Here is a 26,304-nt window from a genome sequence, read left to right on the forward strand (position 1 = left end):
GTGTCCTAAGAGGTGACCCGCATGTAAGTTAATGGATATTTGTTTCGTAGGGAAGTTTGGTAACAGCCAAGAAAATTGAGTCCAAGTGAAAGCCCTTCTATTCATTATTCATAAATTCAAATAATATCTTTTATGGTTGGCAGCACATGGAACTCATTCCGGTCTCTTTTTTAAATTCTTGTTTTTTATTTTCATTTCCCAAAAGAAGTCAATAATTTTGAAGTTAGCAGACGGACAATAGCTTAGCTAATGACTATCTGATCTGAGAACTAAAACCTTCCTTCCATCCTAAGGAGTTATTTCACTTGAAATTGAAATGGATTTACTGTTGCAGACCCTGAGAGCTACGTTGGAGATCCCACATTTCCCCAAACTTCCAGCAAAGAATGGACCACAGCCTGCAAGCTGTGACACTTTTAAGGTAATTGGGGAGAGAGGGAGGGCCCTGCACAGGTGAAAGTTTCATATTGGTGAATATGGCAGGTGACATATCCATTAATATCATTAACGCTAAGCAGCTAACTCTTCCAGAAGCAGCACTCTCAGTGGACTCATACTTACCACTGACTTCTCCCACCCCTTTCTAAAGAATTTCAAAATGCTCAAATTTCTGAAAACCTCCAAAACAAGAAGTGTTTGGAAATAAGACTTTCCTAAATATACTGGGATTGCAATGGGCTCTTAGGATCCTTGATCTCAAACCCGTAGAAGTTGAAGCTAATTGGTTTCCACTTCAGCCTGACCTGGATTCTGGGATCAATACTGGAGGCAGGCAGGGAAGGGATACAGAGTCAAGGGATACAAAGTCAAGTGCAATGATATTTGCTATGAAGTACAACGGAAATAGCTCATTTATTCAGCTTTTTCAACCATCTTCTTTATTCTGCTCCAAATCAATGCATGTAAGGGCTAGACTTCTGCCTTGACCTTCATGTTCCTCCATGATTAAAATTCTGTCCTGAACTCCAATTGCTCCCAAAGCTCTTCTCTGCCTTATCTAACAACTTCCCTCTCCAGGGATGATGTTTTCTGTCCCTAAAAAATACATTTTTATGACTATATCTCCTAGATTGGTAACCATCCAGTACAACCTCTGCAGAAGTCCTAATTAGTGATTTTCTTTTTTTTTACTTTGTCCAGTGTCCTGCCTCTCTTTTTCTCACTACAATCATCACCTAATTTGAGATAGAGCTCAAATTTATGTCCCTACATGCCTGAATCTAGACAAAGGAAAATAGCCTCTAAGATACAGCACTCCTCCTCTTCTAGAGCTCCTTGGATGTCAGCAAAGATTCAAGCAAAAACTCTGGACTGAATTTTAGGTAAGATATTTAAAGGAGGAACAATGGAAAGTAGCACTGAAACCTGCATTTAGAGTTTCCAATGTCCCCCATCTCAACTGAGTGGTCCTTCACATTGAACCAGAGGCATGGTTAGGAAATGAGTGACTGTGGGTAGTCCTACATTTTCCCAGGTAGCTTATGTATTGCCACGAAGTATTTCTTCTGTCTAATATTAGATGAAATAGGGATGAAACATAACATTTCCATCAACATTTCCTAGTGGTCAACACTTTCAATCAACTATAACAATTAATTTCATAAATTATATCAGGGCTTCTGACCTCACTTTCTGCCAAGAAGAACTTTCTTTCACCTTTTTTCTTCCTAAACTTTTAGTGTTCCAAAGAACTCCATAAACAAAAAGCATTGAAAAAAAAGTTCTCTTGAGTGGAACAGGGATATAGATCTCCTTAATGGAAATGTATCTTTAACCTTGAATATTTTATCTCTGAACTGTTCAACCTCAAACTCTCCATTATGAAATGCATTGGCCTTAGACCTTATTTGATTTCAGTTTGCTGCTTGAACTGATGCCACACACCCTTCAGAAAGCTGCTCTTCCCCTCCTGGGCACAGTCAGTCACCCTGGGTCCCTTTTCTTTCTGAGAGGGTGGATTTTTTGTTTTATTTTGTGTTATTTTATTCACTGAGAAAATATCAAAGCAGGAGGAGTTCTTGGAACTCTTCAAACATGAACCCACGTTTCATAGATGAGGAAACCAAAATGAGGAAAGAAGTGATAGATCAAAAGCCACTCAGCTAGAACACAGATCACTCAACTCCTAACTCATTAAGCCATTAAGTAATTCGTTAAGTTACTGAGTTTCTACTCCATGCCAGGCTCCACACTGGGTTCCGTGAATACAGAAAACACAGTCCCTGCCCTCCAGAGTCCCGTGCCCCCCACTGCTCCCTCCTTGAAGCTCAGATGCAGACAGCCACCATTTAAGACATTTGTCTTCAAGCAGATCCCAAACTACACTTTCTTAAGAAGCTTCTGGAGGATTTTCATTTTGTCAGCCTCAGAGGACAATATCATCAGACTAAAAGGTGGATGCCTTTTTACTAAGCTAATCAGTTGAGACCCTGAGCAAGAGAATAAGACAACACGTCTGACTGCCCGCATCTACCTTGATCTCTCAGTGGTCCTGCCATCGGTGGGCAGAATTTGAACTGGAGCATCTCTTAAACCCAGATACAGAAGACTCTCCTTCATCTTTGTTCCTGTTGTGCCCTGTGCTACTTGGCTTGTGCATCTGTCTCCCCAACAGATTTGAGCTTCTTGAGGACCATAATCATGAATTCTGTAGTGCTTAACATGGTGCCAGGCACACAGTAGACTCATAACAAATGATTTTCAAAACCATTAACAATATTCACATATCTAACTTAGCTTGGAGTGGGACTGCTATGGAGATAAGTGCTAGTGAAAGGGATTTAGGGATGTGAGTCTGTTCTGCATCCCTGTAGCACCTCTGAAAGTGTTTGTACCTGTCACTTTTCAATTCTTGGAGTCACCACGTGCAAAGCAGGCACCCTTTGGCAAGGAGGGCAAGGCGTCCCTGGGCTCCCTGCTACTGTGCCTGGAGCGCCCGGCTTGCAGCTGCTTCACTGAGTTTGTGGAATCCAAAACTGTGCAGGGACCAGGAGCAATGCAGATGAAGCAGCATGGAACAGAAAGGTGAACACATTCTGTCAGCTCCCACTTTACATTCACAGTGAAAACAACAATAGAAAGGTCTTCAAGCATAAAAGGATTTTCTACTACAACTACTCCAAAAAGAAAAATGCCTCACCAAGAACATCTTCGCTCGGACGTCAAACTGCTCTACCGAGAGCATTTTTAATCAATAAATCCAAAGAAGAACGATGAATGGAATTTACAAAGAAACACCCAGAGAAAATAAATGAAGACATTCACTGTGCTTCTGTGGGTGAAGAGTCAGCACAGACTTGTACTTCTGCTCTGGAGGTTTGCAGTCCTGTCATTGAACCAATTACACTGAGTCCACGGATATAGTGGCCTGAGCAGTACCAAGTTTCCTCGGGACATGTACTGTCACCAAGAGGATTCCAACTGTGCAGTTTGGTCAGTCTCCACTGGGGTCCCTGAAGAACAGGAAAAGATGATGAAAGACAGAAGGAGAGGGTAACCAAGAAGTGCTGGGCCTTGAACTGCCACCCTATTTCCCTGGGTGCCTTTAATATTATGGAGAATCGTACAAGTCCTGGATTCCCAATCACAACTAAGTTAAATCACTATTTAGAAACTTAGTATGAGTCATACTTGGCTTCCTACATCTTTGCTTGTCATGAGAAAATTCTGAGGAAGAAGAAGACTTTTTTTACTCTAAAACTTTGGCATTTGGGGCTAGAGACATCTGCTACCAGGAAGAATAAAGAAAAGAAGTGAAGGAGGAAGGAGGGGAGATTCTGTAACTTCTTGAGCTGGCATTATTGCCCAAGGCTGTGAGGGAATAGCAAGTATTGAATGTAAGCTTCAAAATAAGAGGAACCTGTGTTTTTCCTCTGCTCACATTTTCTCAAAAGCTCTTTGTAAACTTTCTAAAACTCTGATCTAAAAGTCATGGCATCCTACTAGGGTGAATGCAGTTCCTAGCACACAGTAGATTCTTAATACACAGCGATTGATATGACGTGACTTGATTGGGTTCACTAATCATAATGCAAATTGGGGCAGAAGTTTTCCTCAAGTCCCAGCAAACAAGCTCACCTCCTCTGCCTCCCTGATTATGTAGATATCAACACGTTAAGAGTCTCAACCGAGTTAGAAAAACCCACACACAGGGTCTTGTAGAGAATAAATGTCACCAGCAGCAATTCTAGGAAGATGATGTGCTCTATAAAAAGTTACGCTGACCCTTGCCAGCTTCCCATGGTTGGCCTTAGTGCACTCACAAAAGGAACAGGAAGTTCCTCCTGCCCTGAAGAACTCACAGTCTGGTGTGGAAAGGGAGGGATAAACCAGACATGCAACAAATAACTCCCGTAGAATCTGATAAGAACCATACAGAGGAGAGCATAGGTGTTGTGGGATGTCAGAGTGTTGGCTGAATAATTCTGTGTGTGGTGTTGAGATGCAGTGGTAAGAAGTGGTCTAGAAAGAAGGTAGCATTTGAGATAGAGCTTGAAACACTTGTTGCAGTTCATCAGTAGGGGAGGAAGTGGAAGGGCATGTTTATCAGTCAGACTCCCAACAGGAAGCAGATGACACTCTCAAAACGGGGTAATTTCAGGAGAGTTTATTTCAAAGGGGCTATTTCTGAAGGTATGGGTGAGAGAAACCACAGTAATCCAGGGGAGAGTGCAATAACCCACGGCTGGTAGAGGCGGCATTCTTTCCAATCCCTAGCTGGAAAGAATGTGTAATTACCAAAACTCAGAAAGAGACAGTCATATATAGTTGGACATCTGGAAAGGAACAGTGACCGCTAGTGAAGGGACACAGCCACTGTGAGGTGACATTGCAGGAGGAAGGCCAGAAATGCATAGTCTGACCTAGCTCTCCTCCCTCTAATCTCCTGAAGGGGATGTCCTTATTGGCCAAACCCATCAGGAAGCCAAAGGGCAAGCGAACCCATTCATGTAGTTCATGCAGGTTTGAGAAGTTTAGAGTGAGCCTGGAGGGGCCAACAAAAGGTGTGCACCCAGGATTGAACTTGAAGTCACAATATGAGCAAAGGCGTGACGTGGGAAAGTGATGACCTACCCAGGGAAGAGGGAGAAGCTGAGATTGCCAATAACCCACAAAGGTAGCAGTGGGAGATGAGACATCCCTCCCTCCCAAGCCTGGGGCTCTCTGTTAAAGGTCTTTACTGCAGCCTTGGGAAGGTAATCTTTCATCAGCAAGCCTTAGCTACAAGACCCTTCTCCTTGAAGCTCAGTTCCCACTGTGATCACTGCTACAGTTGTGGCCCTCCCTCCCCTCATCCCCTCATCCTCTCCTCCTCTCCTTGGCCCCTTCCCACGCTCTGAGACCTACAGTAGAGGTCAGCGGAGAGCACCAGGTGGGCTGTGAATCTTAGTGTCCATTTCATGAACCTGCTCCCCACAGCCTGGGTTGAGAGCATCAGCAGGAATAACCCAGGCCCGGAAATATCATTAGTAACAGTAATAATGTCACCAGCACCGGGCCTTGCTGTGTAACATCCTTTATCTGTAGCCTCTATTCCAAACTGGAGCCACTAGGTCTGAATTTTAACTCAACCATGGCTCAGAATCCATCCTGACATCAACAAGTGGAATTTATTCTGTGCTTGAGTTCCTTCTCTGATAACTTGCCTCCTGTTGCAGGCCATTCCCAGGTTCTGAGACTGCCTCGCTCAGGAATCTACCTGGTGACACCCCAAAGGAGAGGAATAAGACCCAACAGAGATGCTTACAGGAGAAGAAATGTACAGATAATGAAAGTATATTGTAGATGCTGTAACACGTCCGGCCTAGTTCTAGACACGAAACTACTACTTATTTTGCATCTCAGCTTAAGTAGTACTTCCTTGCAGAAGTATTTTCCAACTCATGAGTCTAAATGAATTATCCTTTTGATATTCTCTAATAGATCCAGTTCCTTTCTTTCAGAGTGCTTACCATGTGCTGTCACATAGGTTATATACTGCCCAACTCCACAGAACACCATTCATATGGACTACAATGTGAATGGCTCCCCCTGGAGTTGTGCCATAGATTATTGGATTAATTATTTGATTAATGTCTCTCTCCCTTACTAGTCTGTAAACTCTATGAGAACGGTGGCTCCCAGTGATTTTGGACACACACAGCAGTAAGCAGCAACTTGCAGCAAGCAACAGCAAGTGGTAGCTGGAAGCAAGATCTTAGTTCCTGGACCAGGAGTCCTAACCACTAGACCACAGCGGCCAGCGGCTAGGACCTGGGATCCAGATCCCTAGCTCTTGCTTGCCTTGTCAAGGATGAATTCAGGTGAGGAGGCAGAAGGTAAAGAGAAAAGTAAAAAGTTTACTGGAAAAGCAAAGTACATGCGGAAAGATGCACGGGAGAACTCAGAGAGAGAGGTGCGCCCTTTTCCGGGTCTTTGTCTTCTTTCCAGCCCATCATCTTGTTTTGTCCCCCCTGGCTAATTTGTCTAAGGACCCTCCCCTTAGGTGCTCACACACCTCTCAGCCAAGATGGATCTCAACACAAAGGATTCTGGGGGAAGAAAGACTCATTATGGCCAGGCGCTGTCCTTTGACTTTTGACCCCCAAGGAACCTTTTTGAGCATGTGTAGTGTCTCCCTTGCCCCAACGAGGGCAAAGCAGAGATCCCTTGATCCTTTACTCAAACAAGGTTTTGCCCCCTTTGTTCTTGCCATGACTGTTATCTTAAGCCATCCACAAGAGACAAAGCTTGGCTACTTACCCCATCTCTGTCATTGCTTCCATTTCGGAGAGTAAACAGGAGACTGATTGTAAATGCCTAACCTGGAGCCCACCTATCTCCTGCCTCAGGAAATGCAAACAGGGAGGCTAGTTGTAAGTTTCCAGCCTGAAGCCCTCTTTTTTCTGCCTCATGAAATGTAAACAGGAGGCCAGTTGTAAATGTCTAACCTGGGGCCATCTATCTCCTGCCACACTAGTACCCTAGGACATGGTTTCTGACACATAGTAAGCATTCAATTAATGTTTAATGAATAGTTAATAAACCCTCTGAAACAGAAATTTTATAGATCAGAAGCTAAAATTCAGAGAGTTCAAACAGCCTGTCCCTGTTCACTTGAGAGTTAGTAAAGAGTTAATAAGGGATGGAATCAGAACTTAAATCCAAAATTGTACAGCACATGTGTTTTTCATTGTTCCGTGCAGTCTTCAAAATATAGTGAAATAACCTATATTGAAATCTGACTGGAAGAAAAATGGAGATCAGTAAATGTGAGGTCAAGGGAGACTGACGCCCTTCCTGACCTCTCCCAGCACCAGCTTAGCAGGAGCCTCTCGGGTAGTTTGTAAGATCCTTGCCAACCAGCGCATCCCATCTAGCCTTCCTACTGTGTCAATAAAGAGGGAACAGGCAGGTACCGAGAGGAATAAATCAGTGTCCCTTAGACCAGTGATTTATAATCTGGTGACAGCCTCTTGCCGTCTCCCTCATCATTTTCCCATCATGACCCTACAGGGGGAAGCACCAGCCAGGACCCCACCCTTCTCGCTGGTATGCAACCTCCCACCATTCTGGGCCGGGTACCTCTGTGTGTGTACTGGGGCTGCCTGCCTTTCTGCCTTGCTCGGCAACGAGGGAGTGGACGGCTCTTTTTCCTCCTAACGACAGATCTCCCCAGAAGTGCGGTTAGTTCATGGCCTTCCAGTTTATCCTTTACAGGCCCCATTTTTCCCCATGTCACTAATTCAGGTGATTAAGACTCATAGCCACCGTAAAGTTGATATACAAGATGTCAAAATATTTTCATTTGTTTCGGGGTTTTCAATGACAAAGAAAAAAGAAACAATTGTACACTGAGAATTTATGGCTCACTTTTATCAACCTCTGAGGTAAACGGTTTGCTTTTCTAAGTGGCTACAGGCATTTTGCTGCCAGTGTGCACTTGGTCTGGCCGGGTTTTATAAGGATTTATCTATCTATCTATTTATTAATTTATTTACTAAATATTGAAACAAATATATGTTTAAACAGGGTCTCCTTCCAGAACAGGCAGGTACAAGTCAGGAAAGACAAGGAGCACCTGGATGGCGAGTGCTTCCTGGAACACCTCCCCTCTCCTGCCCGCCTTTTGCCATTGTTCTTCTGAAATGAGCCTTGAGCCTTGAAGCAATAAGTCTCCAAGTGTGTCTGAGGAAATGTATGAGGAACACATAGCTGGTTTGTATCCATCAATCCCCATGCAAGCGCATTCCTAAGAAGCCATTGCAAAATTCATTTTTCATTGTAATAAGAAGGATGGTTGACTTGTTCGGATTTTTACACATTCCTTTATTGAAGCCTTCTGTGTAAATATTCACGTGGTACAGAATTCCTTAATCATTTGCCCCCCTGTGCAGAGCAGGCCACTTTCTGCCTACACAGGCCAGGCATGTCTGTGCATTAAGGAGTATTGCCATCATACACTTGCTTCATGCAGCTCTTGAAAGAAATTCCTTATGTAATGTTTTGACATCTTTTACTCTGATAAGAGATTTTAGGGATAGAGTCATTCCGGCCCCAATCTAATTATTGCCAGAAAGTAACAGAAGAATGTTAAAGGTTAAAAATGCATTATTTAGCCAAGAGACTCAAGAGGCTTGAAGGATAAATGCATATACTTTTTAAAAATAAAAATCTTGTATTTATAAAACATAAAAAGTAAAGCTTGACAAGAAAAATAAAAGAAAGTAACATAAGAAAAGTCAGTGAACGAGACATAATAGGCTTTAGTTCCAGTTTTGACACTGGTCGTTTACTAATCACTATCACTTTGACGTACATTATCATCAGCTTCATTGTGCATCTCTGAACAATGATTATAATAAGATGCTCGTGTCTCACTACAGATATTGTTTAGGATCCATTGAAATAAAATAGAGGATCTCAGGGATCTGTGAAAGGTTGTACAAATCATCCTTGCTCTCTGGAAATCTCCAGTGGAATTGACATCAGGTAACTAATAGACCATGCTGATCAGTTATGCATTCTTTTAAATGTTCGCTTTTGACGTGTCACAACAACTTTTGAATAAGCCCTCAAGAACCAGGTAGCATTTTGATGCACATAACAGGCAGGAGAGGAAGTGATGTAAGATGAATTTGGAGACATAACCAGGTGTCACATCATGTGAGACATTGCAAATGTGGTAAAGAATCTGGATTTTATCTTTAAGGCAGAGAAGCTGTTGGAGGATTCTGGGCAGGGAGTCACCTCTGCCCTGATGCGTATATTAAGAGACCACTGGGATTGTTCTGTGCAGAACACACCACACCGTGACAGCAGAAAGAACACTTTGATTTTCCAGGTGTGCAAGCAAGAGATGAGGACGACTTGAAGGAAGAAGGATTTGGAATATGCTTTGGAGATGAGCTGAAAAAGATTTGCTAGTAGGTGAGATGTGAGGCATAAGGATACAGGAAAAATAAATAATGACCCTCAAGTTGTACTTGAGCAGCTAGGTGAATACAAATGTCATTTATGGAGAGATACTAGAGGAAGGAGTCGGTTTGGGGTGGCAGTTGGGAATCCTGCTTTGGTCATGTTACTCTGAAATGCCCCCTAGGCATCCAGCTGGCCTAAAGCTACATAGCAGTGCCGTCCCTGTTTATCAATGAGAATGCCTGCAAAAACAAAAATGTTTGTGCTTCACCTCTGGGATCTGCATCAACTAAATAGAAATAAAATAAGCTAGAATGAATTACAGTTTATAGAATCTGTTAGAATTGTATTAATAAGGACATTTGGGGGTTTGGTGTCAGAAATTCAAGGGCAACTGATTTCTTTCAATAGAAAAATCTAGGGGCTCTTGAAATGGAAAAACTCCAGGGGAAGACTTACACGTTACTGAATCCGCGTGCGCAGATTATGTCACAGAAATCTGTCCCTCAGTTCAGCTTTCATTAAACTAGCTTCATTCTCAGGAAGGATCTCCCAAGGGATGGCAAAAATTCTCAGGGTCAATTCTAATTTTGCTTCCTACTAGCATAGCAATGCCAGAGGAAAAAGGGAACCTTTTCAAGATCAAGGTGTAGGCAGGTTTGGTTTCTCCTGAGGCTTCTCTCCTCAGATGGCCACCCTCTTGCTGCTTCGTCACATGGTAGTGCCTCTATGCTTGTGCATCTCTGTCATCTCTTCCTTTTCTTATAAAGGACACCACTAACATTGGATTAGGACCCACCCTAATAGTCTCATTTTAATTTAATCACCTCTTTGAGAAATGGAATATTTCCTGCCATATCAATAAACAAAGGATGCCATAGTCATCAACGATTGCAGCCCTCCAACGTGAGGCCGAGGAACTCAGGGCTGAAAAGAATGCCCGCCATCTAGCAGCCATCAGACTGCAGCCACTCCCCGCAGTGAGCCCTGAGGAAACTCAGGATGTACCAGGATGCTGGCCCCAGATAGCTGAGGTGCAGATCAAAGGAATGATTTCAATGAGCCCAGACTCCTGCATCTTCCCATACATAGAAAAGCTCTAAATTCCTTAACTTGAGATATCTGGTTTTCTTTAATAACAATAATCTTTTTGACATTCCGACTACCTGTCCTTTGCTACAAAACTCCTCTAGATCCTGGCTCCTCCCAACGCCTCCTTGGAGCAGTTTCTAGAGTTATCTGAAACGCTGTCTTCCCAGGCTGCAGTCCTCATTTTGACCCAAATAAAACTTAACTCGCAACTCTCATGTTGTGGATATATTTTTTAAGTCAACCTCTTTGAATATCCTGTATCCAAATACCGTTACACTATGAAGTACTGGGGTTTGGGACTTCAACATATGAATTTGGGAGGACACAATATCTACCACAACAAATGAAATACTCTGCCTTCAAAATTCTAACTAAAAATTTAACCTAAGGGAATGTTTTAAACATACACATTAATGTATCCAATGGGAAATTGCTTTTAATAATTGTAAAAATTGAAATAGCTGCTAAATAATTTTAGATTGACTTTATAGTCATTTTCTGATCATTAAAATTATAGAAATAAAGACGATATGAAAATTAAGTGCATAAGTGAAAATTCTTCTATGATTTTCATCATACAGCTAGGTCTCACTAACGAAAGATAATTATGGGAGATTCATTGAGCTGCCACGAGAGGGAGTGCTAACCAAGAGTTGGGACGTAAGTAAGGAGGCATCTGGAGCATGCTGGTGTCTTAGGGCTCAAAAACAACAGAGAGAAAGAGAAAATCAAGAGATGGTAATGGTAGCTACGGAAATGAGAAAGGCACTTCCATAGAAAATCAGGGTACTCAGGGAATAACTTAATAATTACCAACAGGATCTCTCTCTTAGGAAAGAAATGCTGCTCAATACTCATCTTCCCCACTTCTGCAGCCTAAAGCCTTCCAGTGAAGGTCATTCATAGGATGTACACTTGATATGCAATCTGTAATGTGTTCTATTTGTTTAGTGGTTGCATTGATGTGGTTTTTCCCTCTACCAATTACATTTTTTCTTATGCCACCATCATGGTCTCTGAATAGTCAAACGGGTGCTGAGAGGGACTCTGTTAACTTATGTGAGTCTTTGTAAAATTGGCTACTGGAACTTCATGGCTGCATTAAGTGAACCAGAGGATTAAGTATGCATAGGACTTCTACTCTTCTCTTGAAGAGTAGAAGGGGACAATAATGACATCATGGGTGTGGTCCGTGCAAAGGGGACTGCAGTGGAGAAACCTGAGTTTGGAACTTAGATCACTCTCTGAGAGCTAAAAACACAAGTGTCAGAACCATGTAAAATTGCACTTAAATTCCAACCCTACATTTGACTCATTTTCAGAGCTTGGACGAATTACTTCTCTCTCAGCCCTCATCTCTTCCTCTGTAAAAATACCTCACAGGCTATGAGAATTAGATACGGTGTATGTAAAAGCTAGCACCACGTTGAGTTCACAGCAGCTGCCCAGTAATTGGTAATTATTATTATTTTAGCCTAAAATCACACAAATTGATGAGTAGCTACCTATGTGGAGGCATGGGAGGGGCTGCAGTTCCTAGGCTGAGAGGGTAAATTCAGTTGGGGAAGCGCTGAGGCAGAAGTCAGGTTAGGGCTGTAGATCTAAACTCTACTCTCCAACCTAGGCTTACGAACAACAAAGCTCACGTTTTGAGCCCTGACTCAACTTCTGTCAGTTAAGAATTTGGTAGCAAGAGAGAAGGGCTACCTGTTAGCCCTTCTCAGAAACCACCAACACCTGACATTTGTCCCAAGGTCTGACACAAATTAACACCAATTAACTGTTGACTGAATCAAGTCATAAGTGCATGAATTAGAGGTGGGAACATAGCTATCACAAAGCGACAAAGTTTTTATGGAACCCCAAACTCACCACAAAATGATGTTTTAGTGTTACCTTAAGTTAATGTGTTAATAAAAATTGATAGTGATTGATATGAAGCCATTTTTCAGATGCTCACATAAACTTATTTATTTACAAATGCTTGCTAAAAACAGCTACTGATTTAACAAACTGTTTGATGTCTCTGTTATCTTCAGAGTAGAAGTCAGTTGGGAACAAGGTCCAGTTGGTGGGGCAAAGACGTCAAGGAGAGGAGAGCTTCTGAGAAATTCAGCTTGGCAACAGAGTAAGATGCTGATAAGAATAAATAAGAGAGCTGCAGTGTAGGAACATTTAGAGAAGGAAGAAAGAAGCTCTCAGCACCTCATTACATATTCTTGAGAAGGAACATACTTGTATTTTGGCCAGGAGAGTGATATGGCATTGTTCCTATGTCATCAAGAATGGGTCAGATTATATTCACTATGAGGTAATAATAAGGATGAGAAGTGTGTAATATTCTTAGGAAAGATATTTATCATAGTTGAGGTTCTTTTTAAGTTTTAGTGTTTGGCATCCTGATTCTGCTTTCTGGGATATTCATTTATGGCAATACCTTTATCTGTTATTGTTACCCCAAGAGAAGGAACAGATGCTACTGTAACATTTATGAGCTGAGAGTTGGATATTTTGTTTAACTTTTATAGTTGCATCTATCACCAAATGGAATCTCACTTTTCAAAGTTAGCTTCATCCAACACAATTCATTTTTAAGAGAACAGAAGTTGCCACTGTCTTTACAATTGTTGTTATTGTTTTAATTAACATTTTAATTTAAGTTGGCACATTTGGCATATGGAACTCAACTTTCTTTCCAGAAGCCCAGGGGTTCTTGAACTAATGAAAAAAATCAGACCTATTTAATATGGACAGAATTATATCGCTGTTATAATTCTTCAGGAATCGGAAGATTTTATATAAAATGTAATGTATGAAACATAATATCAATACATGAAACATAAGGTTATGCATATTTACTGTCTGCCTGCTCTACAGACACTGCACTGGCCAACTTGAGAGAAGTGTTATCCCCAAAATTAATAGATGCTGTTAAAAAGCAGAGGTGGTTCTCCATAGTCTAATAAGATTGAGAAACACTGAGTTAAACAGAATTAGGATTTCTTTTTTGTAGGGCTTTTCAGCACATTCAATGAGTTAATACAAGTTGAAAAGCTCTCAGGGGGCGGGGGGAGCATAGCATATATGCAATATTTCCCAAACTTATTAGATCATGGAACAGTTTTCCTCTGAGAAGCATATTTTGGGACCAGCATTTGGCAGATGACACATTCGAAAACCAGGAAGCCATGCTGTAAAGGATGGTAAGATGGTGAAGTCACAGGCTTCGCCTGTGGGAGGCTCGCAGTCAGAGTAGATAATAAGACAAAGACCCAAATAACTACAATCAGAAGAAGAAACTGCAAATGTTCTGAGATATGGACAAAGTTCTGAGGTTATCCCTCAGTGATGCTTACTGAACACAAATTTAAAGGAACCGAATTGATATTTTCTCAAGTATGGATTTTAAGGTTTTTTTAAACTACCATTATCTCTCTCTACCAAGCATTTTACAAATGTAATCTTTAACCTCAGAGGAATTCTGCAAGGAGGGGACTATCTCTCGTATGGTTCTTGAAGCTGATGTCTAGAGAGTGGAGGGGTCCTGACAGCCTTAGGCATCTCCTCCATGAAACACCTGGGATTTGGTTCCAGGTCTGCCTGCTTGACTCCAGAGCTGCAGCTCTCTCCACTCCCACTGGGCAAAAAGGTGGTAGTACTTTCCTCTAAAATAGACTCGTACAATTGAAGTACTGAAGCATAGGAAAATACAGAAATAATAAGCAATAATGTTGAACCATTCAGGCATGACCAAGAGAAAATTCCTTTGCACTGAGGTTTAATGTTTGCCTCTAAAATGAAACAAAACAAAAATAACTTTTAAGATCAGTTTTCCAAGAAAATGCCAAAATAAGGAAAAAAATAAAGTCCATAATATTGATATACTTACAGTCAACTAATAGAAAAAGAGAAGAGTAGAGTGTAGATACCAACGAAAAGCTTAGTTACATGTCCTGTAACCTTTCCAAATCTTAATCATTTTCTTCTAGTGCTTTTTACTTCTATGCTATGTTTGCTCTTTTTGAATACCAGCATCATATTTGAGTTTGAAATACATCTGTGGTTTATTCCATTTATTCTCAAATAGAATAGTTCATGAGATAACCTCACATGTAGATTTCAAGTGTGTATTATGCCCATTTGCCACTACGAGGTCAGAATTTCAATCACTTTGTTCATCAGGAGATTGAAAATCTAAATGTTAAATGTACCCAAACATTCAAAATCTATGCTTCAGTTTCTGTGTAGCTGCCACCCCCTTCTTTGGTGGAATAGGTTCAGAGTGGAAGAAGGGGCGGGGGGGGGGGGAATTAAGGATTTGGGCATGGAGAAATTAATGGTACTGTAGTAATTTTCATTGAATGAGAATTATAAATGTCCCTTCAAGGCTATATTTCCAATATGTTTATATACACTGCAGAGGTATTGCTTAAGATCTGCATTGGGAATGTATAAATCTCTGACAATAATAATAAAATGAGACCGTAATTTTGGGCACAGTGTTTAGCGCACACGCACGCGCGCGCACACACACGCGTAAAAGCACACAATATCCTCTCAAGATGTCATATTTTGAATTTTCTGCCATGTTCAAGAACGTTTTTATGGTTTTTCAAGTAGCCTAAATGCTAATATCTAAAACCAAAGCCAATCCTGATATCTTGCAAGAAATATTCTAAAACCGACCAATCAGCAATCAATAGCTTTTCAGTTCCGCCTTTCTAATACAATTATAGCAGGTTGTTGTTGAAAGACGGGAGAAATGAAAGGAAATGAATTTAGGCTGAAAATTTGCTAAGATAACAAATTAACATATTCCCCAGAAACTTCACTAACAATTAGCATTCTATCCTTGATCCAGGGGAGAAAAATGCATTGCGGCTGCTTTATACACATCTGTATCTGTGCTCAGTAAAATATGCCAGGTACTTTAAATCTGCTTATGCAGTGATTAAGCAGAGGTTTTTTTCCCTTCATTCCAAATAGTAATATTAAACTGGTGCAAACTCCAGCTTAGGCAACATAGGTCCTCACATTCTCCATTGCTATCAAAATCCCTTCTACACTTAGCTCCACTTGGAGAATATTTACAATCCCAGTTTCAACCAATTGGTGGCATCGTGTAGCCTGCAACTGTGCAGAGAAGTCACTTAGGAAAATGCAATGTTTTCTCCTGACCAGTTAATTTTGCTAATAAGCAAATGCTCAAAACTTTGCATAAAGAGTGCTCCAAGGTTCACCTTCTGCTTTCCTTCTTCCAAGAAGCTGTCTCTTCCTTCTCTAAAGCTTGACCTTTTTTTCTGAATTCTTATGCATCTTTTTTCCTGAGTCTCATTTATTGCTTAGTGTCTTATTCTAAAAATGTTTCATGGATCTTTGCTGTGCCTTCCCAGTCCCACTGGGCACTCATACCACTTAATCTGAATCCCCACCATTCAGCACAGTCCTGGATGCAATGGAGTGTCTTTGGTGGCTACTTCTTGGTTGATTTCCTGTTCCTTGTTCTCTACCAGCAGGGATGATTCCCCACGCCCAACATCCCTCCACACGCATACCAGAGGCGACCTTGCCTCCAGAAGGTATTTTCTCTTCATTTCTTTGTATAGGACTGTAGTCAAACTTTGGGAGCATGAGTGACGTGGCAGTTTAATTTGTTACATAGGTCACGAGTTATGTTCCAAATACTTATAGTGTGTGCATTGACCCACACACACATCTCCTGGCATCTGCTATTCTTAAGTATCCTTAAAGAGCCTGTACACACTGTCTTTGTAACCAGGCCCTGGTTTTTATTTCAAAGGAAAATATCTCTGAAAACCGCTAAACTAGGGTTGTATTTCTTTTTTTCCTAAAACCTATCTATTGTTTGGAAATCTTAACTCCCATCTCCCCATTCTTGCCGTGATACCCACTAACTGCAGGTGCAGCAGGCCAGCCCACACCTGCCCTGTGGGCTCTGTTCTAAGCCAGGAGCTGATTCACCACACCTTTTCTGTTCATCAGTCATTCAAGAGAAATTTATCACTTGCTTGAAATAACCAATAGAAAGGGCCAAAAGTTGTTTGAATGACAGTGTTCCAGTTCTGCAGAAATAATAACTCTGACCCAAAGAAAGATCAGGAATTAGAGATTCAAATGTCACCTACCATCAGAACCTCGGGCCTCTGAAATCCCTTTTCTGGACTGCATTCTAGGGATCAAATGTTGGGTCTACCAGTGACCACCCAACAAAGGATGAAAATGGAGAAGGAGAAGGCAAATTGCCAGGAGTCTGAAGGTCCACAATTTGGAACTCTCCTCTCCTGGTGCATTCACTACTCTGCCATAATCTTTACATGGTGCTTCTTATGTGCCAGGGATTGTTTCAAGGGCTTCACGTGTATTAACTCATTAGACCTCAAAAAAGCCTATGAGGAAGGTGATGGTACAACTAAGGGAACTGGGGCACAGAAAACTGAAGCTGCTTGTCCAAGGTCACACAGCTAGTACATGGCAGAAGTGAGGTTTGAACCTAGGCCATCTGGTTCCAGAGCTTGGCCTTTAACCACTGTGCTAGGGGAACAAACCCATCTTGGCTGGAGGAAAGAAGGCTGGTAAGTAACATATAGTTGGCTCTGATCTATTGCAACCACACCGTGAATAGAAACTTTGGATGGTAGAATTGTATACTTTAAATAGCTTTCATTGATCAAGACAAAGACCCTTACTAGGATACTCATGGCAAATAAATAGGCCTTGCTGAGTTTGTGGAGCCAGAAATGCTGACCTGCCGAGCAGTAATTCTCCTGACTGACCAGGTCACAGGAGTCTCCTCTGACCAGCCAGCAAACCAGGGCAGGAAGTGAAAATCAGAAGATCCAGTCCTTCTCACAGACTTCCTGTTCGCCACCCACCCTCAGCAGCTTACATTGTCCTAGTAGGGATTTCCCTGAGCTCCCATCCACTTCCCTCTGTTTCAGGCATGTGCACAATTTCTAGCTGGGGCCTGGGCACAATTGTCAACAGTGCTGGGCTTCTGCTCTTGACACATGGCATCAGAATCCATCCAGCAGCCCATCAAATTATTGAATACCATTGAAGCCTCTCTTACTTCCTCTCTGCCCACCCCCAGCATGGCAGTAAATGATGCCAATTGAATATTTTAGCTAGCTCTTCAACTCTTACCCCTCTTTCCATCTCCACAGCCATTGCCCTGGTACAGGTTCTACCATCTGTATCAATCAGAGTTCTCCAGAGAAACAGAACTAATAGATGTGCACATATATAGAGAGAGATTTATTTTAAGAAATTAGCTCATGATATTAGGGAGGTTGACAAGTCCCAAATCTGCAGGGTGGACTAGTATTCTATCCAGACCTTCAGCTGATCGGACGAGGCCCACCCACATTATGGACAACAATGTGTTTTACTCAAGGTCCAACAATTTAAATGTTAATTTCATCCAGGACTTCCCTGGTGGTGCAACTGTTAAGAATCCACCTGCCAATGCAGGGGACATGGGTTCAAGCCCTGGCCCTGGAAGATCCCACATGCCGCAGAGCAACTAAGCCCATGTGCCACAACTACTGAGCCTGTGTTCTAGAGCCCGTGAGCCACAAGTACTGAGCCCGCATGCCACAACTACTGAAGCCCGTGCGCCTAGAGCCCATGCTCCGCAACAAGAGAAGCCACCGCGATGAGAAGCCCGTGCACCACGAAGAAGAGTAGCCCCCGCTCGCCGCAACTAGAGAAATCCCGTGCAGCAACAAACACACAATGCAGCCAAAAAATTAATTATTTAATTAATTTTTTAAAATACTTAACTTTAAAAAAAGAAAATTTCATCCAAAAGTAATCTTACAGAAACATCCAGAATAAAGTTTGACTTCATATCTGAGCACTGTGATCCAGCCAAGTTGACACATAAAATTAACCATCACACCACCTCTCGTGCAAGTTACACCCCTTCATCAACCTCCCTGTCTCAGTCCAGCACCTCTAAGCCATCTTCCATAAAGCATCAGGTCACCTTTCTAAAATGCAAGTCTCGCAATGTAACTCCAGGCAAAAAAATACCTATGGGAGTGGGGGAATCTAAATTCATAAGCTTAGCATATCAGGCCTTTAAATTAATAAACAGAGGCGCTGGGCAAGATGGCGGAAGAGTAAGACGCGGAGATCACCTTCCTTCCCACAGATACAGTAGAAATACATCTACACGTGGAACTGCTCCTACAGAACACCCACTGAACGCTGGCAGAAGACGTCAGACCTCCCAAAAGGCAAGAAACTCCCCACGTACCTGGGTAGGGCAAAAGAAAAAAGAAATAACAGAGACAAAAGAATAGGGACAGTACTTACACCTCTGAGAGGGAGCCATGAAGGAGGAAAGGTTTCCACACACTAGGAGCCCCTTCGCAGGCGGAGACGGCGGGTGGCGGAGGGGGGAAGCTCCGGAGCCACGGAGGAGAGCGCAGCCACAGGGGTGCAGAGGGCAAAGCAGAGATATTCCCGCACAGAGGCTCGGCGCCGAGCAGCACTCACCAGCCCGAGAGGCTTGTCTGCTCCCCCGCCGGGGCGGGCGGGGCTGGGAGCTGAGGCTCAGCTTTGGTCGGATCCCAGGGAGAGGACTGGGGTTGGCGGCGTGAACACAGCCTGAAGGGGTTAGTGCGCCACAGCTAGCCGGGAGGGAGACCGGGAAAAAGTCTGCAGCTGCCGAAGAGGCAAGAGACTTTTTCTTCCCTCTTTGTTTCCTGGTGCGCGAGGAGAGGGGATTCAGAGCGCTGCCTAAACGAGCTCCAGAGACGGGCCCGAGCCGTGGTTATCAGCGCGGACCCCAGAGCAGGGCATGAGACGCTAAGGCTGCTGCTGCCGCCACCAAGAAGCCTGTGTGCGAGCACAGGTCACTCTCCACACCGCCCCTCCCGAGAGCCGGTGCAGCTCGCCACTGCCAGGGTCCCGTGATCCGGGGACAGCTTCCCCAGGAGAACGCACGGCGCGCCTCAGGCTGCTGCAACGTCACGCCGGCCTCTGCCGCCGCAGGCTCACCCCGCCCCCTCCGTACCCCTCCCTCCCCCGGCCTGAGTGAGCCAGAGCCCCCAAAGCAGCTGCTCCTTTAACCCCATCCTGTCTGAGCGGGAACAGACGCCCTCAGGTGACCTACACACAGAGGCGGGTCCAAATCCAAAGCTGAACCGCGGGAGCTATGCGAACAAAGAAGAGAAAGGGAAATCTCTCCCAGCAGCCTCAGGAGCAGCGGATTAAAGCTCCACAAACAACTTGATGTACCTGCATCTGTTGAATACCTGAATAGACAACAAATCATCCCAAATTCAGGAGGTGGACTTTGGGAGCAGGATATATTAATTTTTCCCTTTTTCCTTTTTTTGTGAGTGTATATGTGTATGCTTCTGGGTGAGATTTTATCTGTATAGCTTTGCTTTCACCATTTGTCCTAGGATTCGGTCCAAACGTTTTTGTTTTTTGTTTTTTGTTTTTTACTTAAAAAAATTTTATTTCTTAATAAATTTTTTCTTAATAATTTTTTCCTTATTTTTTATTTTAAAAAATTAAAATTTTTTCTTAATAATTTTTTTCTTATTTTTTATTATAATAGCTTTATTTTATTTTATTTTATTTTATCCTCTTTCTTTCTTTCTTTCTATTTTTTCTCCCTTTTATTCTGAGCCATGTGGATGAAAGGCTCTTGGTGCTCCAGCCAGGCACCAGGGCTGTGCCTCTGAGGTGGGAGAGCCAACTTCAGGACACTGGTCCACAAGAGACCTCCCAGCTCCATGTAATACCAAATGGCAAAAATCTCTCAGAGATCTCCATCTCAACATCAAGACCCAGCTTCACTCAATGACCAGCAAGCTACATTGCTGGACACCCTATGCCAAACAACTAGCAAGACAGGAACACAGCCCCATCCATTAACAGAGAGGCTGCCTAAAATCATAATAAGGCCACAGACACCCCCAAACACACCACCAGACGTGGATGTGCCCACCAGAAACACAAGGTCCAGCCTCATCCACCAGAACACAGGCACTAGTCCCCTCCACCAGGAAACCTACACAACCCACTGAACGAACCTTAGCCACTGGGGACAGATACCAAAAACAACAGGAACTACGAATCTGCAACCTGTGAAAAGGAGACCCCAAACACAGTAAGATAAGCAAAATGAGAAGACAGAAAAACACACAGCAGATGAAGGAGCAGGGTCAAAACACACCAGACCTAACAAATGAAGAGGAAATAGGCAGTCTACCTGAAAAAGAATTCAGAATAATGATAGTAAAGATGATCCAAAATCTTGGAAATAGAATAGACAAACTACAAGAAACATTTAACAAAGACGTAGAAGAACTAAAGAGGAACCAAGCAACGATGAAAAACACAATAAATGAAATTAAAAATACTCTAGAAGGGATCAATAGCAGAATAACTGAGGCAGAAGAACGGGTAAGTGACCTAGAAGATAAAATAGTGGAAATAACAATTGCAGAACAGAATAAAGAAAAAAGAACGAAAAGAATTGAGGACAGTCTCAGAGACCTCTGGGACAACATTAAATGCACCAACATTTGAATTATAGGGGTGCCAGAAGAAGAAGGGAAAAAGAAAGGGACTGAGAAAATATTTGAAGAGATTATAGTTGAAAACTTCCCTAATATGGGAAAGGAAATAGTTAATCAAGTCCAGGAAGCACAGAGAGTCCCATACAGGATAAACCCAAGGAGAAACATGCCAAGACACATATTAATCAAACTATCAAAAATTAAATATAAAGAAAACATATTAAAAGCAGCAAGGGAAAAACAACAAATAACACACAAGGGAATCCCCATAAGGTTAACAGCTAATCTTTCAGCAGAAACTCTGCAAGCCAGAAGGGAGTGGCAGGATATACTTAAAGTGATGAAGGAGAAAAACCTACAACCAAGGTTACTGTACCCAGCAAGGATCTCATTCAGATTTGATGGAGAAATTAAAACCTTTACAGACAAGCAAAAGCTGAGAGAGTTCAGCACCACCAAACCAGCTTTACAACAAATGCTAAAGGAACTTCTCTAGGCAAGAAACACAAGAGAAGGAAAACACCTACAATAACAAACCCAAAACATTTAAGAAAATGGGAATAGGAACATACATATTGATAATTACCTTGAATGTAAAAGGATTAAATGCTCCCACCAAAAGACACAGACTGGCTGAATGGATACAAAAACAAGACCCGTATATATGCTGTCTACAAGAGACCCACTTCAGACCTAGGGACACATACAGACTGAAAGTGAGGGGATAGAAAAAGATATTCCATGCAAAGGGAAATCAAAAGAAAGCTGGAGTAGCAATTCTCATATCAGACAAAATAGACTTTAAAATAAAGACTGTTACAAGAGACAAAGAAGGACACTATATAATGATCAAGGGATCGATCCAAGAAGAAGGTATAACAATTGTAATTATTTATGCACCCAACATAGGAGCACCTCAATACATAAGGCAAACACTAACAGCCATAAAAGGGGAAATCGACAGTAACACAATCATAGTAGGGGACTTTAACACCCCACTTTCACCAATGGACAGATCATCCAAAATGAAAATAAATAAGGAAACACAAGCTTTAAATGATACATTAAACAAGATGGACTTAATTGATATTTATAGGACATTCCACCCAAAAACAACAGAATACACATTTTTCTCAAGTGCTCATGGAACATTCTCCAGGATAGATCATATCTTGGGTCACAAATCAAGCCTTGGTAAATTTAAGAAAATTGAAATCGTATCAAGTATCTTTTCCAACCACGACGCTATGAGACCAGATATCAATTATGGGAAAAGATCTGTAAAAAATACAAACTCATGGAGGCTACACAATACACTACTTAATAACGAAGTGATCACTGAAGAAATCAAAGGGGAAATCAAAAAATACCTAGAAACAAATGACAATGGAGACACGACGACCCAAAACCTATGGAATGCAGCAAAAGCAGTTCTAAGAGCGAAGTTTATAGCAATACAAGCCTACATCAAGAAACAGGAAACATCTCGAATAAACAACCTAACCTTGCACCTAAAGCAATCAGAGAAAGAAGAACAAAAAAACCCCAAAGCTAGCAGAAGGAAAGAAATCATAAAGATCAGATCAGAAATAAATGAAAAAGAAATGAAGGAGACAATAGCAAAGATCAATGAAACTAAAAGCTGGTTCTTTGAGAAGATAAACAAAATTGATAAAGCATTAGCCAGACTCATCAAGAGAAAAAGGGAGAAGACTCAAATCAACAGAATTAGAAATGAAAAAGGAGAAGTAACCACTGACACTGCAGAAATACAAAAGATCATGAGAGATTACTACAAGCAACTCTATGCCAATAAAATGGACAACCTGGAAGAAATGGACAAATTCTTAGAAATGCACAACCTGCCGAGACTGAACCAGGAACATAGAAAATATGAACAGACCAATCACAAGCACTGAAATTGAAACTGTGATTAAAAATCTTCCAACAAACAAAAGCCCAGGACCAGATGGCTTCACAGGCGAATTCTATCAAACATTTAGAGAAGAGCTAACACCTATCCTTCTCAAACTCTTCCAAAATATTGCAGAGGGAGGAACACTCTCCAACTCATTCTACGAGGCCACCATCACCCTGATACCAAAACCAGACAAAGATGTCACAAAGAAAGAAAACTACAGGCCAATATCACTGATGAACATAGATGCAAAAATCCTCAACAAAATACTAGCAAACAGAATCCAACAGCACATTAAAAGGATCATACACCATGATCAAGTGGGGCTTATCCCAGGAATGCAAGGATTCTTCAATATATGCAAATCAATCAATGTGATACACCATATTAACAAATTGAAGGAGAAAAACCATATGATCATCTCAAAAGATGCAGAAAAAGCTTTCAACAAAATTCAACACCCAATTATGATAAAAACTCTCCAGAAAGTTGGCACAGAGGGAACCTACCTCAACATAATAAAGGCCATGTATGACAAACCCACAGCCAACATCATTCTCAATGGTGAAAAACTGAAACAATTTCCACTAAGATCAGGAACAAGACAAGGTTGCCCACTCTCACCACTATTATTCAACATAGTTTTGGAAGTGTTAGCCACAGCAATCAGAGAAGAAAAAGAAATAAAAGGAATCCAAATCGGAAAAGAAGAAGTAAAGCTGTCACTGTTTGCAGATGACATGATACTATACATAGAGAATCCTAAAGATGCTACCAGAAAACTCCTAGTGCTAATCAATGAATTTGGTAAAGTAGCAGGATACAAAATTAATGCACAGAAATCTCTTGCATTCCTATACACTAATGATGAAAAATCTGAAAGTGAAATTAAGAAAACACTCCCGTTTACCATTGCAACAAAAAGAATAAAATATCTAGGAATAAACCTACCTAAGGAGACAAAAGACCTGTATGCAGAAAATTATAAGACACTGCTGAAAGAAATTAAAGATGATACAAATAGATGGAGAGATATACCATGTTCTTGGATTGGAAGAATCAACATTGTGAAAATGACTATACTACCCAAGGCAATCTACAGACTCAATGCAATCCCTATCAAACTACCACTGGCATTTTTCACAGAACTAGAACAAAAAATTTCATAATTTGTATGGAAACACAAAAGACCCCGAATAGCCAAGGCAATCTTGAGAATGAAAAATGGAGCTGGAGGAATCAGGCTCCCTGACTTCAGACTATATTACAAAGCTACAGAAATCAAGACAGTTTGGTACTGGCACAAAAACAGAAACATAGATCAATGGAATAGGATAGAAAGCCCAGAGATAAACCCATGCACATATGGTCACCTTATCTTTGATAAAGGAGGGAAGCATATACAGTGGAGAAAAGACAGCCTCTTCAATAAGTGGTGCTGGGAAAACTGGACAGGTACATGTAAAAGTATGAAATTAGAACACTCCCTAACACCATACACAAAAATAAACTCAAAATGGATTAAAGACCTAAATGTAAGGCCAGACACTATCAAACTCTTAGAGGAAAACATAGGCAGAACACTGTATGACATAAATCACAGCAAGATCCTTTTTGACCCAACTCCTAGAGAAATGGAGATAAAAACACAAATAAACAAATGGGACCTAATGAAAGTTAAAACCTTTTGCACAGCAAAGGAAACCATAAACAAGACCAAAAGACAGCCCTCAGAATGGGAGAAAATATGTGCAAATGAAGCAACTGACAAAGGATTAATCTCCAAGATTTACAAGCAGCTCATGCAGCTCAATAACAAAAAAACAAACAACCCAATCCAAAAATGGGCAGAAGACCTAAATAGACATTTCTCCAAAGAAGATATACAGATTGCCAACAGACACATGAAAGAATGCTCAACATCATTAATCATTAGAGAAATGCATATCAAAACTACAATGAGATATCATCTCACACCAGTCAGAATGGCCATCATCAAAAAATCTAGAAACAATAAATGCTGGAGAGGGTGTGGAGGAAAGGGAACTCTCTTGCACTGTTGGTGGGAATGTAAATTGATACAGCCACTATGGAGAACAGTATGGAGGTTCCTTAAAAAACTAAGAATAGAACTACCATACAACCCAGGAATCCCACTACTGGACATATACCCTGAGAAAACCATAATTCAAAAAGAGTCATGTACCAAAATGTTCATTGCAGCTCTATTTACAATAGCCAGGACATGGAAGCAACCTAAGTGTCCATCATCGGATGAATGGATAAAGAGTGGCACATATATACAATGGAATATTACTCAGCCATAAAAAGAAACGAAATGGAGGTATTTGTAGTGAGGTGGATGGAGTTAGAGTCTGTCATACAGAGTGAAGTAAGTCAGAAAGAGAAAAACAAATACCATATGCTAACACATATATATGGAATCTTAAAAAAAAGGTCATGAAGAACCTAGTGGCAAGACGGGAATAAAGACACAGACCTACTAGAGAATGGACTTGAGGATATGGGGAGGGGGAGGGGTAAGATGTGGCAGGGTGAGAGAGTGGCATAGACATATATACACTACCAAATGTAAAATAGATAGCTAGTGGGAAGCAGCCGCATAGCACAGGGAGATCAGTTCAGTGCTTTGTGACCACCCAGAGGGGTGGGATAGGGAGTGTGGGAAGGAGGGAGATGCAAGAGGGAAGAGATATGGGAACATATGTATATGTATAACTGATTCACTTTGTTATAAAGCAGAAACTAACACACCATTATAAAGCAATTATACTCCAATAAAGATGTTTAAAAAAATTAATAAACAATATTATGACATTTTTATAGTCATGATATAGCAAAAACATTTTCACATCTATTTTCTCATTTACTCTCCCCAAGAAACTTGTAGCACCTAGTAAACCCTTCAGTCACTCCCTATCATATTTTCTGTACTCCAACTGCACCATGCTATTTGCCATTTCCCATGTTGCCCCTCTCTTTCATCTGCTCCTTTGCATAATTTTTTTTTTTTTTTGGTCTAGAATGCCCTTTTCTACATTCTCCATATTGTGAAAAAAAATGAATTGCTTTTCCTCTTCCCCACTTTCCCTTTGTCTTTTGTTTATATCAGCACCCAGCAGTGCCTGGCCCCAATTTGTCCCCTTCAATGCACTCTCCAACCCTGTACCCAGGGGCCAGCAAACTTCATGCTGACAGCCAAATCCAGCCCTTTGACTGTTTTTGTAAATCAAGTTTTATTGGAGCATAGCTACACTCCTTCATTTTCTATTTTCACACTGCACTAGCAGAGTTGAGAAATCACAACAGAGATAT

Source organism: Balaenoptera borealis (assembly GCF_965194805.1).
Source record: "Balaenoptera borealis genome assembly, chromosome: 15".
In the NCBI taxonomy this organism is placed as follows: Eukaryota; Metazoa; Chordata; class Mammalia; order Artiodactyla; family Balaenopteridae; genus Balaenoptera; species Balaenoptera borealis.